A 27,306-nucleotide genomic window follows, 5' to 3' on the forward strand; every position below is an offset into this window, starting at 1 on the left:
ATACTATTGTTACGGGGATTAGTGTCTATGTAGAACTGCTCTATCCCACTAAGGTATGGTAGCTACCTTGGAAACAACAGAAGAAAGTCTACTTTGATTCCTTTTATAATAGATAGATAGAAGAAGAATAAGGAGGCCAACCTTTGTCTTTCTCTTGACTCCTTGTTTGATTCTTCCTCCTTCTCACAATGTTTCGATGCTTGTCCTTTCATATGCTCAACTTCTACCTGCAGGATCACAACAACACAAGACTATGCAAGAAGACAGATCTACTAATATAAATAATCTAGGGTCAGTATAGATTAACCATACAAATGCATAAACATGGATTACACAAAGATATGGAAGGAAACAATAATAGCTTTATTGATAATCAAAGTGAAGTCAAGATAGTTACAACCAGCTGTTCTGACCCAGCATCATCCTCTTGACAAGAAAAGTTCTCTTTTCACCTCATATAAAAGCTTAGATAACCCAACATGCACTGATATCACCTCAAGAAACTAATAGCAATTCCTTACAATATGCCCAATTCCAACCTCCGGATCTCTTAGATGAGGGATCCATATATAGACATCTTGACAAGGGTATGAGTCAGCTCTATGTTTTTGATTAGTGTCCTCCCACTGATAGTCCTTGCTTCCACTTGGAGACTGAGCATCTCTTACTCATCATTGGTCGAATTTAGAGAGGCAAGTGTCATAGGAGAGAGTTATGGAAGATTCCATGCCTTTCCACCTTGCAAAATGACACTGCCATTTGTCTCTTTCCTACTAAGCGCACCCCACAGAAGGGCTTTCTGCACTTAAGTGCACCCCCATAGTGTATTTAGGTGGGCTTAAGCGCACCTTGACCATGGAGTAAGTGCACTGATCTTAAATTGACCCATTCTGAGCAGTTTTTTATGGAGAACTTCTGGGAGAAGCTGTAATCATTTGACCTTGTTCCTTTAGGGGTCGAAACAACACTTTTAGGGACTTAGGAGCCCTTATTTTATGGATATTTGCTACTTCGGGATAAAACACTGTTTTTTAAATTTTAGGACCAGGTTTGGAAGGAGGGGTTGCCCTAGGCCATGAGTGCAGCATCACAAACCATAAGAGTGAGATTTGGAGCTATAACAGATGCCCCCTAATGTATGAGGTCAGAAGGGGAACATGATGGCCGAAATATATTATGTAAGAACATGGAAAGGAAGTCTTGTCGAGAAACTTGAGGAGGACTTCACCAGAATTCAGCCTGCCAAGCCACCAAAAGGAGATCAGAAAGAAACACTGTCTGAGGCGGGCATACCCATGCTCATAAAAAGTAAAGCATGTCCGCATATCAAGTACAAGCGGATCCACTAAGTATACAAGTATAAATGACTGGAAGATACATAATGGATCATCTGATCATAAGGAGCAAGTACATGTCTGAATATCACATATAAGACTGTCAATGATGCTGAAAGATGCAACAGATCACTGATATCAAAGACTGATCCCAAAAGGTACCAACTAAACATGATGGAATAGGATGGTACTACACTGCAAACTCAGGTGCCAGCATATAGAATGTCGCCATGACTGACTGCAACATATAAGGTGGAGTGGTATCAACTAGCAGCAACAGGAGAAACTGTCAAGTGAACCAATGAATGCTGATACAACCTGAGGTCTTCACCGACTGTCGTGGTACATTTCTACACCATGGGAATAAATGATCTGAATTCGACCATGTGAGAAATCATTTTAGTATTTTGGACAACACTTAAATGAAAAAAAGGGGGGGTTGTTGCTGGCCACAACAATTGGCGATTCACTTGGGAGAACCAGTTATCTCTGCTTTTCTATTAAATTTTTCAAACTTCCAAAACAAACATTTCTCAGAAACTCGAAACTTTATTATAAAAAGATAAAGTATATTATACTTCAAACTGTCAACAATATTTTGTTTCAACTTCTTTCTATTTTAATTGTTTGTTTACTCAGCTTGTTCTTGCATTTACATCAGTCATTACTTGGTTTTGTAAAGATAAAATAAAGTCTTCCCTGTGTAGCAACTTTTTAAATATGCTCCTTTGTCGTAGATAGAGCCTCTACTGCCAGCAGGTGTCCATTGCCTCGACAAGGTTACCTATTAACCAGTAATGATCCTTTATCCTGCTTAAGGTTGATCTACAACTTTCAAAGAAAAACCAGATTGACACTCTTTCCCTTTTTTTTTTTTTTATTCTTAAAGAACAATGTCTTGGTTTGGTAGCCAAATTATGACACAGTCATTCACTTGATTTACACTTTTGCTGAACAAGCTGGCTCGTGATGAGACCCATTGTCTTTTGATTTCAACAATCTTAAGTCATTGCCCTGTTTTGGTGGACAATATTGGCAAAGTTAGCAAGTTATAATATCTGTGATCATGATAAGCCGGCTCATGATGAGACCTCTTATTTTTTGAGATATAGTGTTTCTTGGATTGTTTCTCTAAATGCTGTGATTTTCTTTAGCAGGGAGGAAGTCATTTTTTTCCTTAAGAAAGCCTTGGACGACAAAAATAGAGTTTTTTGTAAATGGTTGTTTCTACAGGGAATCCTTATCTTGTTATTGATACCTTTCATTGTACTGATATAAAACAATTTGCTCACTAATACTACTCTCATCAAATTTCTTGAAGTTGAAACTAGTATTATATCTGGTTTAAAGTTTTTAGCTGTATCTATTGATAATAAATATTAAGTTTCCAAAAGGTTCGCTATTTATACAAGTAGAAGTTCAAAATCTGATAGAGACATGGTGTCTTTAGTAAATGTCAAATGCTGTTGATCACAGCAAATTTTATTATGGAGGAAAATATTTAACGAAATGAGAAGTAACTATACCCTTTGATTATGTACATGATAGGGATAATTTCTTCTGTTATTCTGCCTATCAATATAGAAAAAAAAAAACAAATTATTGATCTAATAACCTAGCTAAACTAACTCTACTCCTATTCTAACTATATGCAGAAAATTAACTAGGTAAAATGATATTTCCAGTTGAACCATCTTTTCATTTTCATTCCTACACATATGTATCTTTTAAACATCAGTGTCAAGAACAAAAATTTTCTTGGACTGCTAACGTTGGATGTGGAATAAGAAAGCATAACTTCAGTTGGAATTCTGTCTGGAATTTCTTTCTCATGAAATCTTTCTTCCAATTGGATGCCTATTGGATCGTGAAAATCTGGATGAATTTCCATTATGAATTGGAGATCAGTCAATAGGGCAGACGATAGGAAAGTTTGTGAATATGAACTTTTGATCTTAACGGCCTGTAATTTATTAAAAATGTGAAAATTTAAAACAAAACTTGATTTTGTACAAAATGAGTGAAAGCAAGAAAGAATGTAATGGTTATCTGTACAACTAATGTTACAGCACAAATGGGAGTGATTTGAAATATCTTCTTCTTTACAAGAACTGGCCAGAATTATGGGATCCGAGCAATTTCGAATTCCGTCTTGTGAATCAGAAGACAAGTTTTGATTTAGAACAGGTATGGGGGTTTGCTCATGATAAGAATCATAAATAGGAATGTTGTCTTGGACAGTAAGACTATGCAAATGATCTGTCTCTCTGGAATGAGGCTTGACTGATATGATTCTTGAATTTGAACATCTCTCATTATCTGAGGTCTGTTGGGTTACTTGAGATGAATCAATAACATCATCATCTTCAAAGTAGCTATCATAAATGATTCTACAGGTTTCCCTAGATTTCTCTTTTTCATCGCATATTTTCAGACAAGGAAGGTCAAGTGGTTCCTGTTTGAAAATGATCAAAGGATGTTCTATAGCCGCCTTTTTATCCTGAAGACCTAATGATGACTCATTTGAATAATCCTCTGTGTTTTTTGATATACCTTTAATACTGGGGGGGGGGAATTATCATCACTAAAAACATCAGGATAAAGAGAAAAATACGTTTCTGGAACAATGCATTTGAAGCTATCATCATGAAAAAATCTTTGTTCATTAGATTCATGATAGACATCGAGCTTTAGATCATACCTTTGTGTGCTTGTATTTTCCGAAAGAGAATTAGTTTGTTGTTCTAACCTTGGCATCTGCATTTGTTGACTTGCAATGATATTATCTGACTTTGTATCAAATTCATCTTCTGGTGTCAAGGGGGGCTTTCCTTCAACATCCTCACTTTGGTCTTCTTGTGTTGGAGCATGCATGTCTCCTAAGCTTTGGGAATCTTCTTCGTCATGACTTAGTCGCACATTCAAATTGAAGTCCTCATTCATATAAAAAAAAAGTGGAACAAAGCTTAGACTAATTTCTGATGGATCAGACATAGGAGGCAGGGGATGTTCGGCATAATCTGAAGATTCTTCATTCATGAGTTGATTTTTAGAATCATATTTTAAACAATCAAGATGAAATCACATATTAAAATTCCTAACAGATTCATCTTCTTTTCACAGATAATCAATTTCATCATATACCTGGTCATAGTAATAAAAATCAAATTTACAAATGAAAGCTTCGACAAGTTGGTCCCAGCTGTGAATTGAGGCAACTGGGAGGGTTTTGCACCAGTTTCTGGCTTCCGCTGTGAATGTAAGAGTAAAAATTCTGCATAAAACGCCTTAATCAATTCCTTGAACATTGGAATTTGAAACATTGTGAATAAATTGAAGAGCATGATGAAAAGCAGAAGAGTTATTCTTACCATTGAATTTTACCTGAGATAAAAGTCTTACCACTTCAGGTGGAGTGTTGGAAGAGGCGAGAAGATGGATGCAACTCCAAATGGGAAGTTTATGAGCAGTCATCCTGATTCAAATGTTACAATTGAAAACTATTCCAACAGACAATGTATCTAGGCCCTCCTTCTAGCGCCAAATATGTTGAAGCCCCGAAAATCGGGTCGACAACAAGGGGGATACCTACCCGGTCCGAACCTTGGTTGGCAGCTCCTTATTTGTTTGGTATAGTGGGTCCGACTGGGGATAAAGGGACTAGTTTCCCATTCTAAGGGTGTATGTGTGTGTGCACAGATGGATAGTGCTGATCTGAGGGTTCTAAGCTACTTTAATCTAACTTTTAAACTAACTCTATGTTATCGTAATCTAATGAAAACAACACATCTAATCTATGCTAACCCGGGTGTGTTTCTTCCATTATGCGATCTAAAGAGATTTCAAACAATAACTGGTAATAAAGATCATTCAGCTATCATAAGAACAGAAATAATTTGAGATGAATTGTTTTACATAAAAAGTTAGGCAAAACAGTTGTGAACTGCATATCGTATAATAATTCATTCATATATCAAACATAAATCAATGGCTCCACCGTACAAAAGTGCCAAATGTTAACACAAACATTCATGCAATAACATATAAACAACTAAAATTGTATATCACTTTAGGAGTATAAGCAGAAATGGTCAAGAGATAAAAGTACCATTTATGACTGGTTCTACTCATAAACTTCAAGAAACAATGATCTATGTATCTTTGCTCTAACATTTACCAAGAGTACAAAAGTGCAACATCAGTAGCAGATATCAGATGCAAACATTAATAAATCTCGATCCATCCATTCATCAAAACCCCCTCCGAGGGTACAAAAGTGCATGTTCAGAGGACAAGTTTTTGACAAATTTCTGGACCTTGCTCTAAATGCATGAGCACGGTTAAAATACTACTTCCTAATTCTAATAATAGTTTATTTACAAAATTTTAGGATGCGGTTTTCAAATGATTGTCCTTTTTCTAATCTAATTTTTAAAGAAAAAACAACATTCTAAATAAGGCTATTTCTAAATCTGATCTTTAAAGCTGCAAGTGTTCATCATGGACTTGAGGAGAGTCGGTTGGCTGACTTCAGCTTTGAGCTGGGCTAAAAAAGCAGAATCTAAGAGAGCCGACACCACTTTCTCGGCCGCATTTACGATACACTTCACCGTCATCCACTGACTATGTGGCTTCACCAAGTGTGCCCAGTAACACTCCCAATTTAACCTGTTAAGTGCCTAGATCTCTTTTCCCTTTTACTGTGCCTTCTGCCTCCATTCTGCTTCTAGCCGTTGTTTATTTGGTAGATACCCCGGGGTGGGCTCTGCGATTAAGTTGGCTCTGTGCAAATTTTCATTTACAGAGCCAATGAGAATGCTTGTCATTGTGGCTGCCACTTCTGCCGCCTTCTCTGCTTCCCTGATTTGATCTTCTTGTTCTTTCAACAGTTGCTGAACTTCTGATGCCTTGTCAATAATTGCAGAAGCATATGCTCCTGCAATCTGAGACAATTTAGTAAGATTTTCAGTGGGGTTATTATTGGGGTCTTTCCATAAGACATCTAATTGTTCGTCATCTTGTGTATTTTCTAATTTTCTCTTCTTCCTCTGCCTTCTCATGACTGCTTTATGCTGGGGACTATAAAATACGTCAAGTGGGGGAATCTCTTCTACATTCAATAGAAGCTTAGAAGACGAGGCGATAGGAAAATGCTCTTTTTCTATGACATGACTGACTATGGATGAGACCACTTCTTTTGTTACCTGTGTATTTCTCACAGGTGTTTTAGGGATTTGTCCTTCAAGATTGATCATTTCATTGAAGGTTTCCCATTCCTTGTCTAATTCTGTTGTGGCAGGTGGTGTTGGCATTATGTTTTCTGGTATGACTGTATGTTACAGATGTTGTACTTGATGGCAACTCCAGTGGTAAAGCTCTCAGTTTGATGAAAATTAAGAAGGACGCAGGCAATCGGTTCAGAAAGTGCGTCCCCGCAGGTATACTATGCAGAACCCGCGTCCAAGGACGCAGGCCAACCGTTCAGGGGGTGCGTCCACCCAGTGCATACATTTCAAGGCAGAGAAAAAGTACGTGGGGGCTTCTTGTGTGGTATCTAGCCGATGGTTTTGTGTTTCTATGGTGTCGGCTCGTGGTATTGTTCCATGTTTTGAGGAGGAGCTTGCCTATATAAAGCAAAGGAATTCATTTGGATGATTCATGGTCTTTGGTTGAATATCTTATTTAGTGAGATCTAGTCCAGATCTAAGAGGGCGAATCTTCTAATGGACTGTGATCTCTATGGCGCATGATCAGATCTGTAGATCTGACTGTTTGGGTTAGTCCTGAAGTCTTCATATCATTTATATCTGAAAGGACGCAGGTTCAGTGAAGGGCAAGTGCGCCGGGACGCAGCGCAGCAGAGAGAAACCTGCGTGGGGATGCAGGGCAGACGTGGCTCAGGTGCGTCCGGGACGCAGCTCAGTAACGGGAGATCTGCGTGGGGACGCAGGACAGACGAGGTTCAGGTGCGTCCCTGAGGTAAAAGGCGCGGCGCGATAGTATCTCTGGGTGCATCTTTGGGTTAACAGGACGCGGCGCGATAGTATTTTTGGGTGCGTCCCTGTAGAAAAAGACGCAGTACAGTTGAAGGAACAGTGCGTGGGCACGCAGGGCAGCAGAAGGTTAACTGCGTCTGGTCGCAGACCATAGAAGGGAAAACTGCGTCTCTGTTCTGTTGATTATATTTCTCTGTTGATAAGGTGTTCTGGGTTAATTCTGTTATTGCTGATCTGATATCTGTAGTAATCTGTAACTGTTATGTACTTGTTGATCATCTGATGCTTTATGAAAAGAAGTAGGGGGTTGTAGCTCCCTTCCAGGAGTAGACTGGAAAACGAGAGAGAGTTGTAGCTCTCTGCAGGTTGCAGCCTGCGTACTGATAAAGGACTACACCAGTACAAAATCATTGTAAAAGAAGTTTCTAAATTGAAAGAAGATAGAGACATATTGTAGCAGGTGGTTTTCACCCACATTGGGTTTCCACCTTACATCTTTTGTTCTTTGGTGTGACTATCTGTTTTTCATGCTCATTATTTTATGGTACTAACACGCAAAAATAATTCAAAGATAAAAAAAAAGGAAGATTTATTAATTTGCTAGATAATACTGATTCACCCCCCCTCTCAGTATTATTTCCAACAATTGGTATCAGAGCAGGTCCTTCAGAGAAGCTTGATCGCTTGAAGGTAGATCGTTCATCATGAGCAACTACGAGAGAGAAGCATCAATCAGGCCACCGATTTTTGATGGGACAAACTTCAATTATTGGAAGGTAGGAGTTACTGTATATCTTCAATCCCTTGGTACAGAAGTTTGGGACATTGTAGAAACAGGCTATGCTTTTCCTTCAGCTACTCCTACAGATCCTGCTGAGAAAAAGAAGTATGAAACAAATGCAAAAGTAGTCAGTACTCTATTAGGAAGTATATCCCAAACAGAATTCATGAAGGTAATGCACTTCAAATCAGCAAAAGAGATATGGGACAAAATGGTCACGAGATATGAAGGAGATGAACAGGTAAAACAAGCTAAACTTCAAACTCTCAGGATTCAATATGAGACTCTCAAGATGTATAATGATGAAAGTGTGGCTAATTATTTTCTTCGGGTAGATGAGATTGTTAATTGTATGAAAATTTTGGGTGAAGAAATAAAAGAGACTACAGTAGTTCAAAAGATTCTAAGATCATTATCCCCCAAGTTTGAATCTAAAGTATCTGCAATAGAAGAAAAGGAAAATCTTTGTGTTCTCACTATGTCTCAGCTACATGGAATTCTAACTGCTTATGAAATGAGAAAGGGAGGTCCATCAGACAGAAGGGAAGCTGCTTTTAAGGCATCAGGCAAAGAAGATTACTATGAAGCAAGACATGTTCCAGAAGAAGAGGAAGAAGAATCAAATTTTGTCAGAAATCTTCAAAGGGGTTCTGGAAGGTTCAGAGGTAAGCTACCTTTCAAATGCTTTGCTTGTGGAAGAGTAGGTCATTATGCTGCAAAATGTCCTTATAAGGATAAAGGAAAGGAACTTGCTAGATGGAACAAGAAACAAAGTGCAAATAAGAAAAGCTACTACACCCATGAAGATAGTGATGGCTTATCAAACAGTGATGAAGATGAACAAGGTAATAAATATACGCTATTAATGGCATTTGAAGATGATGATTATGAGGATGCTGTAGATGTGGATAATCTCTATGATGAAATTACTAGACTCAAGAGATGTATAGAAGAAAAGAATGTGATCATTGATACTCTACAATTTCAAATTGATGAAAAGGAAAAACATCTTGAAAAACTAGAAGGTGAAATTGTTGGTCTCAGAAAAGAAATTGAGAAAACAAAAGCTATTAATCTTAAGTTTGTCAAAGGATCTGAAACTTTGGATGAGATTATCAATGTGCAGCGGTCTCCTCTAAACAAGACAGGTTTGGGCTATAATGGAGAAACCTCTCAAGCATCCACCTCAAAAAGTTATCTTGATGCAGCAAGAAGAAATGAGCAAAAGAACAATGAAGATAATCAGGTAAAGCAGGGATGAATTACAAACAGAAACTATCAAGGGCAATCCATCTTAAGGGTGAACAAAAGCTACAACCAACCACAGGTAAAATCTTCTCAGTTTGGTTCAAGAATAGATGAAAATAGAAATTACAATCAGTTGGCTGGTAGATTCAATAACTGCAGAAGCTTCTTCAATGGACAATGCTTTTCTTGCCATAACTTTGGTCACAAAGCAGCTCAATGTGTTGCATATAAAACAATCATTACTAGGTAAGCTCAAAAAAAAAGAAGTATGATTACAAAAAGGACCTATAACAACTTTTCGGCGCTTGAAAATGAAGTTGAATGTTCTATTTGCAATAATTTTGGTCATGAAGACTCTGAATGCAGGAGCAGGTTTCAGGAGAAAAAGGAACAAGAAGGAAAAAGGAACAAGCCACAAGCACCAAAACATGGAGAATAAAGGAACCTCAAACAGAAAGATGTGGGATAGCATTTTATGCAGAAGGACAGGAAAATCTATGGTACATTGACAGTGGATGTTCGAAACATATGACAGGTGATAAAGAAAAACTTGAATCTTATTCTACTTTAGAAAAAGGAAAGAAAGTTTCTTTTGGAAATGATACTCCTGCAACTATAAAAGGAAAAGGTATTGCTCCTTTAAAAGAAAAGGTCAAGGCTGGAAATGTTTTGTATGTTGATGGATTGAAGCATAATCTACTAAGTGTCAGCCAGATGTGTGATCAAAGAACCGAGGTTATTTTCAGATCAGATGGATGTCTTGTTCGTGATCTTGATACAGGTAAAACAGTACTCAAAGGCAAAAGAACTCCAAATAATCTGTACATATTTGAAGAAGGACAACAACAATGCTATCTAAGCAAGGATGAAGAGCACTGGTTATGGCATCGAAGGTTGGGACATCTAAGCTTCTCACAAATAAGGAAAGCATGCAAATATCAGGCAGTTCGCGATCTTCCAGATATCAAAATTCCTGACAACACCATATGCAGATCATGTCAGTTTGGAAAACAAACCAGGACTAACTTTCCAGAGAAAGAAGGATCAGCTAGCATGCCTCTTGAGCTAGTACATACAGATACATGTGGTCCATTCAGGAAAAGAACACCTAGAGGAGAGGAATACTTGATATTATTTATTGACGATTTCTCCAGGTTTGTCTGGTTAGGACTTATGAAGCACAAAGATGAAGCATTCGAAAAATTCAAGTCCTTCAAAGCCTTGGTTGAAAATGAATCAGGTCACAAAATTAAGTGCCTCAGACCCGACAGAGGTGGGGAATTTACTTCAAATGAATTTTTCGATTTCTGTGATGAACATGGGATAAGGAGAGAATTCTCTACAGATAGAACTCCTCAGCAAAATGGAGTTGTTGAAAGAATGAGCAGAACAATTCAACAAATGGCTCGTGCTATGCTTGATGAATCAGGAACTCCCGCAACCTTCTGGGGTGAAGCTGCACATGCTGCGATTATTATTCTCAACAAGACAAATGTCCGGGTGAACAGCACTCAAACTCCTCATGAGCTCTGGAGTGGTAAAACTCCTTCGGTAAAGCACTTCAAAATCTTTGGGAGCAAATGCTATATCAAGAATACTGATGAGCAGCTTGGAAAACTTGAACCTAGAGCAGATGAAGGCATTCTTCTTGGCTATTCTCCACATAGCAAAGCATACAAATGCTACAATAAAAGACTTGGCAGAATTGTTGACAACATTGATGTAGTGGTTGATGAGAAGGGATATATTCCTAGACAAGTACATCATGAAGATATAGAAGAAGATGAAGGCTACCCTCAAAGACAGAATGATGAAGAAGAAGAACCCCAAGGAGAACCTCAAGAAGAACCAGAGGAGCAGACAAGAATAGAAGAGAAAACTCCACCCAGATATGTTCAGAAGAATCATCCAGAATCTCAGATTGTGGGGCAAAAAGAAGCAGGTGTACAAACAAGAAGAACAGTTGCAGAAGCCTCAAGCTATTTGGCATTACTCTCCTCTACTGAACCACAAAATGTGAAAGAAGCATGCAAAGATGAATGTTGGGTGAAAGCAATGAATGAAGAACTTGAGCAAATTGAAAAGAAAAACACTTGGGAGATGGTTCCTAGACCAAAGGATAAGAATGTTATCGGAACAAAATGGGTCTTCAAAAATAAATTGAATGAAAATGGAGAAGTAATTAGAAACAAAGCCAGACTTGTTTGTAAAGGGTATGCGCAGCAAGAAGGAATAGACTTTGAAGAAACTTTTGCTCCTGTTGCAAGACTTGAGGCCATTCGAATGTTCCTTGCTCTCTCAAGTTTTCAAAACTTCAAAGTATTTCAAATGGACGTGAAATCAGCCTTTCTGAATGGAGACTTGGAAGAAGAAGTGTACATTGAACAACCAGATGGGTTCATTCTTGGAAATGATCCAAATCTTGTATGCCGATTGAAAAAGGCTCTCTATGGTCTCAAACAAGCTCCAAGGGCTTGGTACTACCGGTTGGACAAATATCTTCATCAACAAGGTTTCTCAAAAGGTTCAGCAGATAGCAATCTGTATATAAAAGTTGAAAATGACAAATTGCTAATACTTGTTGTGTATGTAGATGACATTATTTTTGGCAGCAATGAAGAAGCTATGAGTCAAAGCTTTGCCTTGGTCATGCAGAAAGAATTTGAAATGTCCTTGCTAGGAGAACTGACATATTTCCTTGGTTTACAAATCCAACAAAAGGAAGGAGGAATCTTTTTATCTCAAACCAAGTATCTCAAGCAGATTTTGAAGAAATATGGCATGGAAGATGCAAAACCAGTATGTACACCCATGGTCATAGGATGTAGTCTCAGTGCAAATGATGAATCTGCAGCAGTACATCAACCAACCTACAGATCTATGATTGGAAGTTTACTATATTTGACAGGTACCCGACCGGACATCATGCATGCAGTTGGAATAGTTGGAAGATTTCAGGCAAATCCGAAGGAGACTCATCTTCAGGCAGTAAAGAGAATTTTCAAATATCTTCAAGGGACTCAAAATTATGGCTTATGGTATCCTAGAGATACAGATCTTACTCTTCATGCTTATACAGATGCAGATTGGGCCAGAAGCGTGGATGACAGGAAAAGCACAAGTGGTGGTGCATTCTTTATGGGTTCCAGACTGGTATCTTGGTTCAGCAAGAAACAAAGTTCGATTGCCTTGTCTACAGCTGAAGCAGAATATGTTGCTGCTGCATCTTGTTGCACTCAACTCCTTTGGATGATGCAGACTTTGCAGGATTTTCAAATCACTTGTACACCACCTATTCCCATCTTATGTGATAACACAAGTGCAATCAGCATATCAAAGAATCCGGTTATGCATTCAAAAACCAAGCACATACCAATCAAGTACCATTTTCTCCGGGAACAAGTGCTTGAACAAAAAGTCAAGTTGGAGTATGTTCCTTCCAACGAACAAGTTGCTGATATTCTTACCAAACCATTGCCCAGGGACACGTTTGAATACCTCAGGCAAAAGCTGGGGGTTGTTGATGCATCATCTTGTTGAACCTCTTCTTATTGGTGGTACAGGCTCAGGGGGAGCACATAATGCATTGTTGGCATTATGGAGAAGGAGATCTTGGAAATAGCTGCAATATGTCTCTATCTCTTTCATGGTGGTGCGTTGCTGCAGATCTGGTTCATATTCAGGGGGAGCATGAGCTTAGGGGGAGCATACCCTTTGCCCTTGATGTCAAAGGGGGAGAATGAAGCTGAAGTTTGTGAGGTTGCCATCAAGTCCAAAGGGGGAGATTGTTGGCATTATGTTTTCTGGTATGACTGTATGTTACAGATGTTGTACTTGATGGCAACTCCAGTGGTAAAGCTCTCAGTTTGATGAAAATTAAGAAGGACGCAGGCAATCGGTTCAGAAAGTGCGTCCCCGCAGGTATACTATGCAGAACCCGCGTCCAAGGATGCAGGCCAACCGTTCAGGGGGTGCGTCCACCCAGTGCACACATTTCAAGGCAGAGAAAAAGTACGTGGGGGCTTCTTGTGTGGTATCTAGCCGACGGTTTTGTGTTTCTATGGTGTCGGCTCGTGGTATTGTTCCATGTATTGAGGAGGAGCTTGCCTATATAAAGCAAAGGAATTCATTTGGATGATTCATGGTCTTTGGTTGAATATCTTATTTAGTGAGATCTAGTCCAGATCTAAGAGGGCGAATCTTCTAATGGACTGTGATCTCTATGGCGCATGATCAGATCTGTAGATCTAACTGTTTGGGTTAGTCCTGAAGTCTTCATATCATTTATATCTGAAAGGACGCAGGTTCAGTGAAGGACAAGTGCGCCGGGACGCAGCGCAGCAGAGAGAAACCTGCATGGGGATGCAGGGCAGACATGGCTCAGGTGCGTCCGGGACGCAGCTCAGTAACGGGAGATCTGCGTGGGGACGCAGGACAAACAAGGTTCAGGTGTGTCCCTGAGGTAAAAGGCGCGGCGCGATAGTATCTCTGGGTGCATCTTTGGGTTAACAGGACGCGGCGCGATAGTATTTTTGGGTGCGTCCCTGTAGAAAAAGACGCAGTACAGTTGAAGGAACAGTGCGTGGGCACGCAGGGCAGCAGAAGGTTAACTGCGTCTGGTTGCAGACCACAGAAGGGAAAACTACGTCTCTGTTCTGTTGATTATTTTTCTCTGTTGATAAGGTGTTCTGGGTTAATTCTGTTATTGCTGATCTGATATCTGTAGTAATCTGTAACTGTTATCTACTTGTTGATCATCTGATGCTTTATGAAAAGAAGTAGGGGGTTGTATCTCCCTTCCAGGAGTAGACTGGAAAACGAGAGAGAGTTGTAGCTCTCTGCAGGTTGCAGCCTGCGTACTGGTAAAGGACTGCACCAGTACAAAATCATTGTAAAAGAAGTTTCTAAATTGAAAGAAGATAGAGACATATTGCAGCAGGTGGTTTTCACCCACATTGGGTTTCCACCTTACATCTTGTGTTCTTTGGTGTGACTATCTGTTTTTCATGCTCATTATTTTATGGTACTAACATGCAAAAATAATTCAAAGATCAAAAAAAGGAAGATTTATTAATTTGCTAGATAATACTGATTCACCCCCCCTCTCAGTATTATTTCCAACAGGTGGTGCTTCGGTGACGAGAGGGGGAACATCTCTTGGCGGGGAGGCGATAACCTGTTGTTGCGACATTTCACTTGAATGAGCCGTGTCTTTAGCTGACTCCTCGTTCTTTCCTTGGTCGCTTTCAGACCTTTTAGAATGCTCAGGAATCTCTTGTCCAGTCTTAGATTTAGATCCGGAAGCGCTTGAATTTTCAGTAAGGCTGATGCTGGGAGTAGTTTCTCTGGCAGGCAGTTGCAGTTTTTCTAGGGGAATACTGGCTAGTCTCTTCTCTCTGTATACTTTGAATCTTTGGAAGTCATCTGGAGACAATCATGATTGAGCTTCCCACAAAATCTCCTAGAGTGAGCTTTTATTTTGAAATAAATCATCAAATAAATCCTTCTTTCCAACAAATATTTTTATCTTGACATTCGTTGTGAAATTTTGAGCAACTTCATTTGGGCTGAATGGCCTTCCCGGGAATTTAAATAATTGTAGGCATGTCACATTCTCCACTTCGGCGAATGCGTGGCCTACATCAAACAATGAAAAGGCCCCACAAGCTACAGGAAACTGAGGCCATATGCCCTTCTTTTTGTCTTTTAGTTCTTTGGTGAGGCTTCCTTCTGAACAGGTTTGATAAGCAATTTCTCTAGCCAATAGTTTGTCAGGAATATACAAGGGTAGGACGTGAGGAGGTACAGTGCTTCCAAATACTCTAATGTAGGTGAACCATTCTTACCCGAACCATCTTGCGATGGGGATGATATCTATCTATGCCTCAGGTGAACACCTTGGAGGATCTTCATCATATAGAATTTTGTACAGGGGTAGGATAATTCCATGGAAAATTTAATAAAAATGTGGAATGAACTGAGAATCCCATAATATCTTATGGTAAACATGGATGGGTAATGGGTCCTGGGTTGTCCATTTCCACCCCATAATGGGAAATTTAGACACATAGCAAATAGAATCCATAACATACGCGGATAGATAAAAAGGAGGATAGACCCTTTGAGACAAGGATCTTTTAGACCGGTAATTGATAATAGCTGTGTATAGATTATCAGAAAATATCTTGGCCCAATCTATAATATCGTCATTTGTGGCAGCATCTATCAATGGTAGCCATTCAGACGAAAACTTATTGATGTCCGGCATCCCAAATAATCTACAAAGCATGGCCGCAGCGAAACAATAGGGAGAGGTAAGGGAGCCAGTGCTGTACATATCATTTTTGTCTTTCTTGAGTGGCTCCTCTTTTCTGGACCAATCCTTAGTTGTCTCTGATAGGTTTGGGTTCTCCGCTGCAAATTTCTTAACGAATTATGCATTTTAAGTCACTTGGGATTCTGGAAGATGATACATAAGCCTTAAATCTTGTGCAGCGAATGATCCGATGAGCCCATGCCCTTGAACCTTGAATTGTCTGTTGTTCAATTCTGCATTGTCAAGTATCCATTTTATCATATCCGTATATGGTATAATTTTGGGTCGTGCTACTATCCGGTGAAGAAATGAACATGCTAGCTCTTCTAAAGATGCTTCAGAAGAGTGTTGTGAGCCTGCGCCAGTAGCTACCTTCATTATCCTGGGATTTTCCTCTTCAAGCAGTCTGTACATGCTTTCCCACGTCGATATTCCTGCATCTCTGTTACAGGTTGTGTATGTATACAAAGGTGCCATTTCCTTCACCTTTTCCTTCATCTCGAAGCCTTGAGCTTTGTTTTTATTTCCCATTTCTTCATGTTTATGGTTTTGAATTGCTTTTAGCTCTGCGTTCCTGTAGTTCACGAATGAAATGGAAATGACTGATCAATAAAGGTGATGGGAGAGTTTTAAATGTCAACTCAGGGGATCCGTAAACTTAGAGACAAAGAATAGGCAATGCCAGAGATGGTATGAATCTTTCTTATATAAATCCCTATTTTTTTAAAAGAAATATTGCAGAATCAAACTAAAAAGAGAAAAAGGCAACTTGAACCATCAAAATAATATAAGACTAGAACAAGGAAGAATGAATTTACAAGAGGGAATTAAAGATAAAGGGAAATATCTCTAGCTAATTATTGTTTAACTACTGAGTGTGTGTTTTTATTTAGCAGAGACACTTAGTAGTCACATCAAATGGGCCCTTTGAACCTGCTCCTTTAGAGATTTCCTTCTTCCACTACTTTGTCCTGCACTATCGCAGTCTTCTTGCACTAGTGCAGGAACAAAGATTTATGCAGAAGGTATAAATGGTGTCTTTACTAAAGGCTTTTTACTTCCTACAAGGCTTGAACTTTTCTAGGTTCAAAGCACTCAGATCTCGTGGCAAGAAACTAGTTCTTGCACTGGATCAGAGCTTCTTGCACTTAGCATTTAACTCTCAAAATGAGTGCTTAGTTAGTGAGTGTTATTATACTGTTAAATCAAATTTCACACATAAAAAATGAATATTTTTGATGTTGATAGAGTGCAGGAATAAAGAAACAATCCATATACATTTATCCTGTCATAAAACATGTAATGAAAGAAAGAAGATTACGGGAAGTAGACTAAGAAGGCTTGTTGCATCACACCAATGTGCAGTGGTGCAAGTTCATTTCTCCTGCTTGGACTAGGCAGGGAAAACCAACCAAACAGAATTGCAGAAAAGGAAATATCACACCAATGTGCACTGGTGTAGGGTTATTTCTCCTACTTGGACCAAGCAGGGGAAACCAATCTAAAATCAAGTGCAGGAAAAGGAAATTTAGCTTCTTCACACAACGGATCCATTTTCACTCAGACAAGAATGCATGTGCTTGAAATTAAATCACACTTGACAATATAAACACAAATTACAGGAAACAAGAAATAGGGTAAACGTGCTGGGTTGGCTGGGTCCTAGCCAACTAGTGCATTTCCCTTTTAAATAGAAATGTTTCTCAGTACTTTAATCAATTCATCAACAAGAATATAATTTATAAAACATGAGGTAGAGCTCCCTTTTTATTAATTCACTGAGTCAAGTACATGCATTAATACATTGTCCAGCCCAGATTTAGGCGATAATAAAATACAACAACCTGTTACCACCTCTCTGGCTGTGTCTCTGTTCTATCCAAAAAAAACTTATCAAAAACTCCCTTCATCCTATCTACATTCTTCATTATATAGATCTTTGGCCAAAGTCCAAAATAGATCATTCAACCAATTACATAACCAAATGCAAAATTTATCTTTTCGGCCTTTAAAATTAGACAGTTTAACAAAACTAGTCATAGCTAATCTCCAGTTGTTTATTCTTCATAAATTCGATCTCGGCTGCCTTTGGATCGATCTTGTTGTCGTGGCTGAAGCTCGACTACCTTTAGATTGATTTGTTGTCATGGCTGAAGTTGCTCAAAACGAGGCGGTGATCAAGGAGGTTCGGATCTACTACGAGGATTTGCTGTGCTAGTAATGGTGCAAGAACTGATCATGCACTAGGATTTGTGGTCATAGTAAGTACTCTAACTACCAAATAAACATTGGATATATCGATAAGTTACAAAGAGTGATTATAAGCAAGAAATCATGTAATAAATGATTAACTAATGCTAATTTGAATTAAAAAATATGAAAAATAAAGTTTACATGAAATATGTCACCATTCTTGGACTGGTTCAAGATGAGGGTGTGTAAAAGAGGTAAAATAATAGTAAATGGTTATGATTTAGGAAGGGGAAAATGGAAAAAAGAGAGCAAATTAGGGGGATAACAAGTAGAACCAGCTACATGAAGTAACTATGTTGAGATGTAACATGATGACTTGATCGCTGCACTATGGTCATCAGAGGTAAGAACTTTGCTCACTTATGACAACTTGAATGGTGCGGATGTGTTTTTGGATGCATTTGAGAGGGAAGCTTCAGAGAAGCAATGCTTCTAGGCTTTGGACTAGGCACTGTGCGCTATGCTCATGATATGGTGGGGTACAAATAGGGGTAGCTTTGAAGATTGGCGCAAGTGTAGGAGGATGATGCGAACACGCTTTGGGAAGCCAAAGGTACGAGTGACAGAAAAGTATGATGGGAAGAATGAGCTGTGCACACACTTGGCCAAATGGGCTAAGGCTTGTGGAGAGAAGCCCCAATTTGAATGGGTGCACTTGTTTTGTCACACCTTGGATGTCATCCTAATGAACTGGTACTTGGAGACAGAGCTTTGCCATGACACAGGAGAATGGGATATTCTGCGTGACGGATTCATAATGATGTTCAACTTAAAAGACGGGTTTGACTATACTGAAGAAGCGCTACAAGAAGTTAAAGGAGCAATCTTTAGGATATTGTACGATCCTTTGTATCTAATTCAACCCGATTGGACTACTCAGCTGAGCCACACACTAGAATGCTATAATGTGACTACTGAAGAAGAAGACAAGGATCCATGAAAGATTGATATCCCTAAAATTGAGGGTAATCGCAAGGTCGAGGGACTGCAGATCGAGAATCCTAATATAACCACGCCACTGAAAACAAAACAGGTAAACATTAGTATAGAGGCAGAGCCCAAATTCGCAAATATTGGAGATTATTGGGATGACACGATGGTAGATAAGGTCTCCGAACTGCTTCGCGAATAGTACGATTTGTTCCCTACCAAGTTTATAGAGTTAAAAGGGATGATAGGGACCTAGGCATTATGAACATCATGTTAAAACCCGACAAGAAGCCTATTAAGCAAAGACCTTACCGTCTCAATCCGAAGTATAAGGAGAAGGTCTGCTTAGAGTTACATAAGATGCTTGCAGTAGGGATCATTGAGCCCATAGAAGAATCTGGTTGGGTAATCCCAATGGTGGTACAGGAAAAGAAATAGAAGGATGAAATAAGGATATGCGTAGATCTCAGGAAGTTGAATGATTCTTGCATGCATGATCCTTTCTCGACTCCATTCACTGATGAGGTATTGGATAATGTAGGTGGCCAGGAAGCATACTCCATTGATGGGTTCTCTAGATACCATCAGATTAAAATCACATTTGAAGATAGAAGAAAGATGAACTTCATGACTAAATGGGGATGTTTTCAGTACACTATAATGCCTTTTGGATTGAAGAATGCGCCTGCGATTTTCTCACACGTAGCCATTGCTTCATTCATAACTTTCTAGAGGTATACTTTGATTACTGGACTATGTTTTCGCAGGTAAAATGTCATGTGGAAATTTTGCGCTTAATGCTAGATACTTGTTGAAGGTACCAAATCACGCTAAATTTGAAGAAATGTCTATTTTGTGTTCCTTTTGGGACTCTACTGGGTCATGTGGTTTGTAGACAGGGAATGATGGTAGATCCTGAGAAGATCACAGTGACACTTAACTTGGAGGTGCCAAGGAGTGTGAAACAACTACATTTAACCTTGACACATACTGCGTACTACAGGAAGTTTATCAAGGGCTATGTGGAGATCATCGCACCTAGGGAGAAGTTGTTGAAAAAGGATGTCACGTTTTGTTGGAACGAGGATTATCAGAAAATCTTGGATGTATTGAAAGGAAAAGTCGTCATCATGCCGATTCTAGTCTTCCCGAATTGGAAGTAGGAGTTTCATGTACATGTAGATGAGTTATGCATAGCACTAGGAGCAGTACTGACACAAGCAGGTGGAGGAGAATTGGAACATCCTATAACATTCACAAGTAGAAGGTTATCCAAGGCTGAGAAGAACTATTCCACCACCAAGCACAAAGGATTAACCATGGTATAAGTGCTCCAAATGTTTAGGCACCATTCACTAGGTGGAAATTTTAATATGTATACAGATCATTCTGCATTGAAATTCCTGGTGAATAAGCCTTTGTTGTGGGAGAGAATCTGTAGGTGGTTATTGTTGTTCTAAGAGTATGATTTTGAAGTTATTGTGAAGCTTGGATGAATGAACATGAGACTAGACCATATTAAGAGCCCAATAATTTGGAGGACAGATTACCTGACACGCAGCTATTTGCAATGCACATCACGGATGGTCACTTTGAAGACATCATACACTTCCTAATGACAGGAAATACCCCAGAAGGTTACACTTTCCAGCAGAAAAAGCAGTTAGTGGTGCACGCGGAAGACTTTTTGTCATTGAGGACATCTGTACAAAATGGGGTCTGATGAAGTATTATGACGATATGTAGCAGAGTTTGAAAGGGGTAGTATCCTTGTGGATGCTCATGGAGGCAGTGTGGGAGGCCATTATGCAGGAAGAGTGACCATGCAGAAGATTCTATGCACAGGGTTGTGGTGGCCAACCCTCCATCAGGATTTCAAAGCCTACTGCAGGGCGTGCGACGTGTTTCAAAGGACTAGTAGACCATCGTGGAGAGATGAACTACCTCTAAACCCACATATGATGTTACAACTAGGGGTGATTTTAGGGGTGAATGTTCGCCCTTTGGCGAAATTAAGGGGTTAGAAATTTTTAGTGGGCGATTATTTTGTATCACAGTACATTTTTACAAATCACCTCAAATAGCCCACCTTCTTTTAAGGGAGAGGGTAAAAAAGGTAAATTTAGCCCTTGAAATTAGGAGTTACAACCTTCCATTCGCCCATTTTCAAGAATAGGTTTTATTTAAGTGAACCCATTCACCCATTTTCAAGAATAGGCTTTATTTAAGTGAATCCTATGGGCCAAAGGCCCAAATACCATATTTATAAAAGAGGTATGGTAAATTAATAAAAATATAAATAAATGAGAAGTATGGTAAATAAATAAAACATTTTTTATATTTACTCCATAAGTCACCTTATATACATGCAAGGGTATAAACAAATAAAAATATAAGTAAAGTGGAGGTATGGTAAATAAATAAAACGTCTTTTTATACTTACTCAAAAGGTATGGTAAATAAATAAAAATATAAATAAACTAGATGCATGGTAAATAAATAAAACTTCTTTTTATATTTAGTCCATAACCCTCGTTCTATTTATGAAAGCTCAAGAAAGAGGTTTTATTTAAGTGAATCCTATGGGCCAAATACCATATTTGTAAAATAGGTATGGTAAAATAATAAAAATATAAATAAACGAGAGGTATGGTAAACAAATAAAACATTTTTTTATATTTGCTCCATAAGTCACCTTATATTTACGAACACTCAAAAAATGCGTTATATTTAGGTGAAACCTATGGGCAAAATACTATGGGACAAATACCATGGACTAGAATGCTATTAATACCATGCAAAAAAACATTATTAACCCTAATATTAGTATTAATAAAAATAAAAATGGCACATGGTATTGACCCATGGTATTCACCAAAATGGCACATGGTATTCACCCATGGTATTCACCTGGAATGTAGCCTATTTAAATGGGGGAATTAAACCAGCATAGATCCATCTTTACTCTGGATCTACTAACCCCCGATAGGTATCAAATATCGTGATATGAAAACTAGCGTAGAGTGAAAAAATATTTGATCTGATCAAGAGTAAAAATGGATGTTGTAATTTAATGTATGTTAAACATTTTAGCTTGGTTAAAATAAAAATCAACTATTAATTTTATTAATTTTTATAAATTACTAATAGTAATTTTTAAGCTCCAGGTTTATGATAACCCATGGTAATACCATGGTATTCATGTGAGCATAGACTATTTAAAGGGGAAATTCTATCATCTTAGATCCATCTTAATTCTGGGTATACCAAGTGCTCAGAGGGATAAATAGATTTCATCCCCTAAGAGTGGTAGATGTGGAGTTAAGATGGATATAGGTTGGTTTTTATGATAATGAATATATTAAATAGACTTAGGAAATTGTATTGAAAAAACATCTTAAGGTGAATGGTTAAAGCATAGACATTGGACAAGTATATTTGTATACTTCTGTTTTAAACTAAAACAAATCCAGAGCTAAAAGGAATGGATTGATTTCACTAGTCATCCTTCTATAACTTTCCAACATATGCTGGAGTAAATAGATTGTAATTTGGGTAATTTTTCTAATTGCAAACATGAACATACTTGTGTATTGGCAGGGTGGTTACGAGTTCGCGATGAATTTGAATTTTTCTTGGTTTTATATATAGTATTAGGTTTTTTCTCATGCTTTTTGTGAATGGCACGGGTGAATTTTATCCTACACCTACTAGGTTATCGATATGTAATTTCGGTAATTTTGATTTCAAAAGATATTTTAAAGAAATGCAATGATTTCATTTGTGTATTCAATAAACACAAGATTTTATAATTGAGTAAAATATTCGCCATGCCTGGTGAGAGATTCGCCAAAAAATTATATATACATATCGTATTATTGATAAAATCGCCTTCCATTTTTCCTATATACCATGGAGATTCACCCATTTATTATACATGTAAATTTGGGGGGGTTCTTAAAATTTTCCCTGGTTACAACCTTTCGAGAAATGGGTGATAGATTTTGTGGGACCGATTCAACCCCAAGGGAAGAGGATGGGAACGAGGTACATTATCACCGTGACTGAGTATTTGAATCAATGGGTAGAGGTACAACCTGTGAAGGATTGCATAGGCACGACCACTTCGAAGTTTCTCTTTGAGTATGTACCGACGTGATTTTGGTGTCCAAAGATTTTGATGAGTGATCATGGTACACACTTTCTGAATGAAATGATCAACACGTCAATGGAGGAATTTCAAGTGTATCACTAGAAATGCATGCCCTATCACCCACAGGACAATGGGATGATGGAAGAATTCAATAAGATACTGGAGAATGTGCTGACCAAGATTTGCAATGCTAAATGAAGTGATTGGGACCTGTGCATACCCGCCGTACTATTTTCCTATCGAGTGACATGAAAAAGGTTAATTGGGTAGACACCCTTTAGGCTTGTTTATGGTGTTGAATTAGTGATGCCCATGGAATGCATTATTCCTAATCTACGTATAGTGGCACTCACGGGTATGACAGATCTCGGAGCCCTGGAAGAGAGGCTCGTGTAGCTTGCTGAGCTTGAAGAAGAAATATTTCTGGCTGGATTTCACCAACAGGTCCAAAAGAGTGCGAAAAAGATGGCATGATCAGCACATTACGCTACGTGCATTTAAGGTAAAGGATCTAGTTTTCTTATATGACAGCAAGTTTGATAATTTTCCAGGAAATTCAGAATGCACTAGCTAGGGCTATATGTCATTAAGGAGATTACCGATGGTGGAGTATTTTAGTTGGTTAAATTGAACGGAGATCCCTTCCTAGGAAAGGTGAATGGAAGCCAATTGAAGCCATACACTGGTGACTCGGCTAAGTGACTATACGAAGGTAGCATAGTCTTAGCACCCCAAGCAACTGAAAGGAGGCGTTCTACTATAAAATATGCTACTCGGTTGGGGGGAACTGTGCAATTGGATGATTGTGCAGAACGGGGAAATGTCACAGGGTTTGTGACAGTGTGAAGAGAGCTGCTACCCAGGGAAAAATCGTGCAGGTTATCTAGAAAGTGACCGTTAAAGTCACTATTCATGATTTGACGATAAGAATGCGACCAAATAGAGCGAGCAACCAACAATTGAAGAAAAGATTTATGGGTAAGATCCTTGGAAATCTATCACCAATTCGGCATTAATGAATCGAATGTGGGGGGAATGGTTAGATTTGAATTCAAAATGACCTATAAATTATAGATGGAGGCCCAATGAAAAACACTTTGCATTTTGAACATAATTTGAGTTGGTGAGCTCTCAGGCGTGCATGATCCGTACATTTCTCGAAGCATTTCTTGACTACCCAGTGTTTGATTGGTTTCCAAAGTCCAACCGAAATTTCATTCGTGATTTTATCCTAGTATCCGAACCTATGGATGCCAAAGCAGTGACAACTGAGGGAGATATGCTGGAGGTTGCTAGGGAGGTAGATGGAGCTACTCTAGAAGTTGCAGAGGTACTAGCTGAAGTCCCCAAGTCACCACAGATGCCTAGATTGAAGCCTACCCTAACCAAGGAGAGTGCGAAGGATAAGAAGGGCAAGGAGGCTGCGATACTGTTGCACGCATTTCCTAGAAGAAACCCACCGAAGGATAAGCCCCCCACATAGGAAAAAGGAAAAGTTATTAACTTGGAGCCAGAGGAGGAAGAAATGAAGGAAATACTGATGGATGATGAGGATTTTGGGGCGGAAGTGGACGAATTTGAAGTCAAGGGTTCTAACTGTAGGTTTTAACCTTGTACAGAAATTACCTGCATACGAATTCTTAAACAAATAAAATAAACAATGCGAGAGCAGAACACATAAAACACATATGCACAGAGATTTTCCCCTGGATCCCAAAACTGGGACTACCAGCTTGATTTTTCATTATATTCCTTTCAATGTTACAATACATATTTATACATGCCGAAGCATCCATTACCATGGACCGAAATCCATCGCGTCCAATACCATGGACTGAAAACCATCGTGTCCAATACCATGGACCAAAAAACCATCACGTCCAATACCATGAATAGAAAACCATCGCATCCAAAAATCATGTGCAACAATCATGCACAGAACCATAGGTGGGTCCGCCCAACCTAACATAGGATCCAAAACGAAAATTTTCTAGGGTGCTGCCCTGGACCCCATAAAGTGGGGTTACGGGTGCCCTTCAAACCCCCTATTAACTATGTGGAAAGAATGTAACACAACCCAACAATCTCCCACTTGTTGTTTTCTTTCCATATGGGGCCATAGGAGAGCTTAGTCATTTTTCCAGCCCTGAGATGCCCATTACTTCTCTACACCAAGAGAACTTCTCAGAGCTCACAGATTTTGTCAATGCATCTGCAGTATTCTTCGAAGTGTCCACCTTTACCAGCAACACCTTTCTATCTTCTATCATATCCCTCACAAAGTGATACTAAACATCAATGTGCTTTGTCTTTGAATGATAAGCAGGGTTCTTTGCCAAGAAAATTTCACTTTGGCTGTCATAGTCTATTCTTATAGCTCCCTGTACTAACCCCATACTTGAACACAATCTCTGCAACCAAACTGCTTCCTTGCTTGCATGAGTGGCTGCCATGTATTCTGCCTCTGTAGTTGATAGTGCCACTACAGATTGTTTCTTACTCATCCAACTGATTGCACCTCCAAATAGGCTAAACACATACCCACTTGTAGATCTTCTCTGATCCAGATCTCCACCCAGTCTGCATCAACAAAGACACGAATATCCAACACTCTGTCCAATCCTGGTCTTCCTTGGTATCACAAACCATAATCACTAGTGCCACGCAAATACCTAAAAAACTGCTTCAATGTTGTCCAGTGCTCCTTCCCAGGCTTTGACATAAACCTGCTCAATACTCCCACTGCATGTGCAATGTTTGGTCTAGTATAGACCATTGCATACATCAGGCTACCGACTGCACTTGCATATGGAACACGGGACATGTCCTCTTCCTCTTCTTGTGTCTTGGGACATTGTTCAGAAGATAACCTCACACCTACAGGAATAGGAACCTTCACCGGTTTACTATCCTGCATATTAAACCTCTACAGTATTGTCTCGACATACTTCCTCTGGTTTAACCAGAGCTTCCTCTTTGCCCGATCTCTTTTAATTTCCATGCCCAAAATATAGTTTGCAGCACCAAGATCTTTCATGTCAAATTTGGAGGACAATTGGGTCTTCAAATCCTGGATAATTTCTTTATCATTTCCAACCAACAACATATCATCCACATACAAGACCAGATAAATAACATGGTCACCAATTAATTTAAAATACACACAATGATTTGCTTTGCTTCTGGTGAAGCCAAGTCCCCGTATAAATGCATCAAATTTCTAATACCACATCCTTGGTGACTGTTTTAACCCATACAGAGACTTCTTTAAATTGCATACCAGTTCTTTCTTACCCTTCACCGCAAAGCCTTTAGGTTGCTTCATGTAGATTTCCTCTTCCAAATCCCCATGAAGAAATGTTGTCTTCACATCCATCTGTTCTACTTCAAAATCAAAAGTAGCAGCAACATATAAATAATCTAATAGAAGTTACCTTGGCAAAAGGAGAAAAAATATCACCAAAATCAATTCCCGACACCTGGGAATAACCTTTTGCTACCAACCGAGATTTGTATTTCTCCACCTTTCCTTTTGCATTTGTCTTCTTCTTGAACACCCATTTGCTACTAATGGGTTTCCTTCTAGCCAGCAACTTCACCAGATCCCAAGCTTCATTTATGTGCAAAGATGCCATTTCATCAACCATGGCCTCTTTCCAGAGTTTTCCATCCTCTGAATCCACTGCTTCCTTCACAGTTCTGGGATCATCATCAATAACAGACAAAGCAAAATTTGAACAGAAAGCAGATGGACTATACCTTTCTGGCTGCCTTCTTTCTCGAACTGATCTTCTCACAGCTGGAGTTTGTGGCTCTTCATCTTCTGATTCCTCCTCTGCTATAGAGTCTGATTTGTTAGGATATTCCGACACATAGGAAATAGTTAAGTATAACTTGGTCTAGTATAGAGTTAGGTAAAGTGTGTTTCTTTACTATGTACATTTTGTAACTTACAATCCGACAGTCACGATATGTAGTGATTCGATGATTCATTCTCTCCTCGGTATTACCGATACTTGATCCATGGCTTGACACCCAATTGGTCCATGATTTCTATTTAAAGCGCATGGAGGGTCATTTGTAGGGTAATCCGTCTACGAGAGAAGCTTATGTAAATTTTCATTCTTTTATTAATAAATTGCCTGAAGTGGCCGCGTTGGCTCAGGCCGTGGACTGTTTCCCTCTTTGAGGGTTTTAACCACGTCAAAAATACTGGTGTATTGATCTGCGATCTGGTTGTGAGCGGTGTCCTTTGGTATTCTGTCTGAGGAACTTACCTTGTAAATTCCTACATG

At 39.0% G+C, this 27,306-nt stretch overlaps 1 pseudogene; it reads left to right on the plus strand.

Annotated features, from left to right (window-relative positions):
• Nucleotides 1–24,494, plus strand: part of LOC149198405 (putative rhamnogalacturonate lyase C) — a 29,383-nt pseudogene extending 4,889 nt beyond the window's left edge.
• The last annotated feature ends 2,812 nt before the right edge of the window (nt 24,495–27,306 follow it).

Source organism: Pinus tabuliformis, chromosome 2_1 (genome assembly GCF_031772625.1).
Source record: "Pinus tabuliformis cultivar Carrire ecotype Pingquan chromosome 2_1, CPIR1, whole genome shotgun sequence".
Classification (NCBI taxonomy): Eukaryota; Viridiplantae; Streptophyta; class Pinopsida; order Pinales; family Pinaceae; genus Pinus; species Pinus tabuliformis.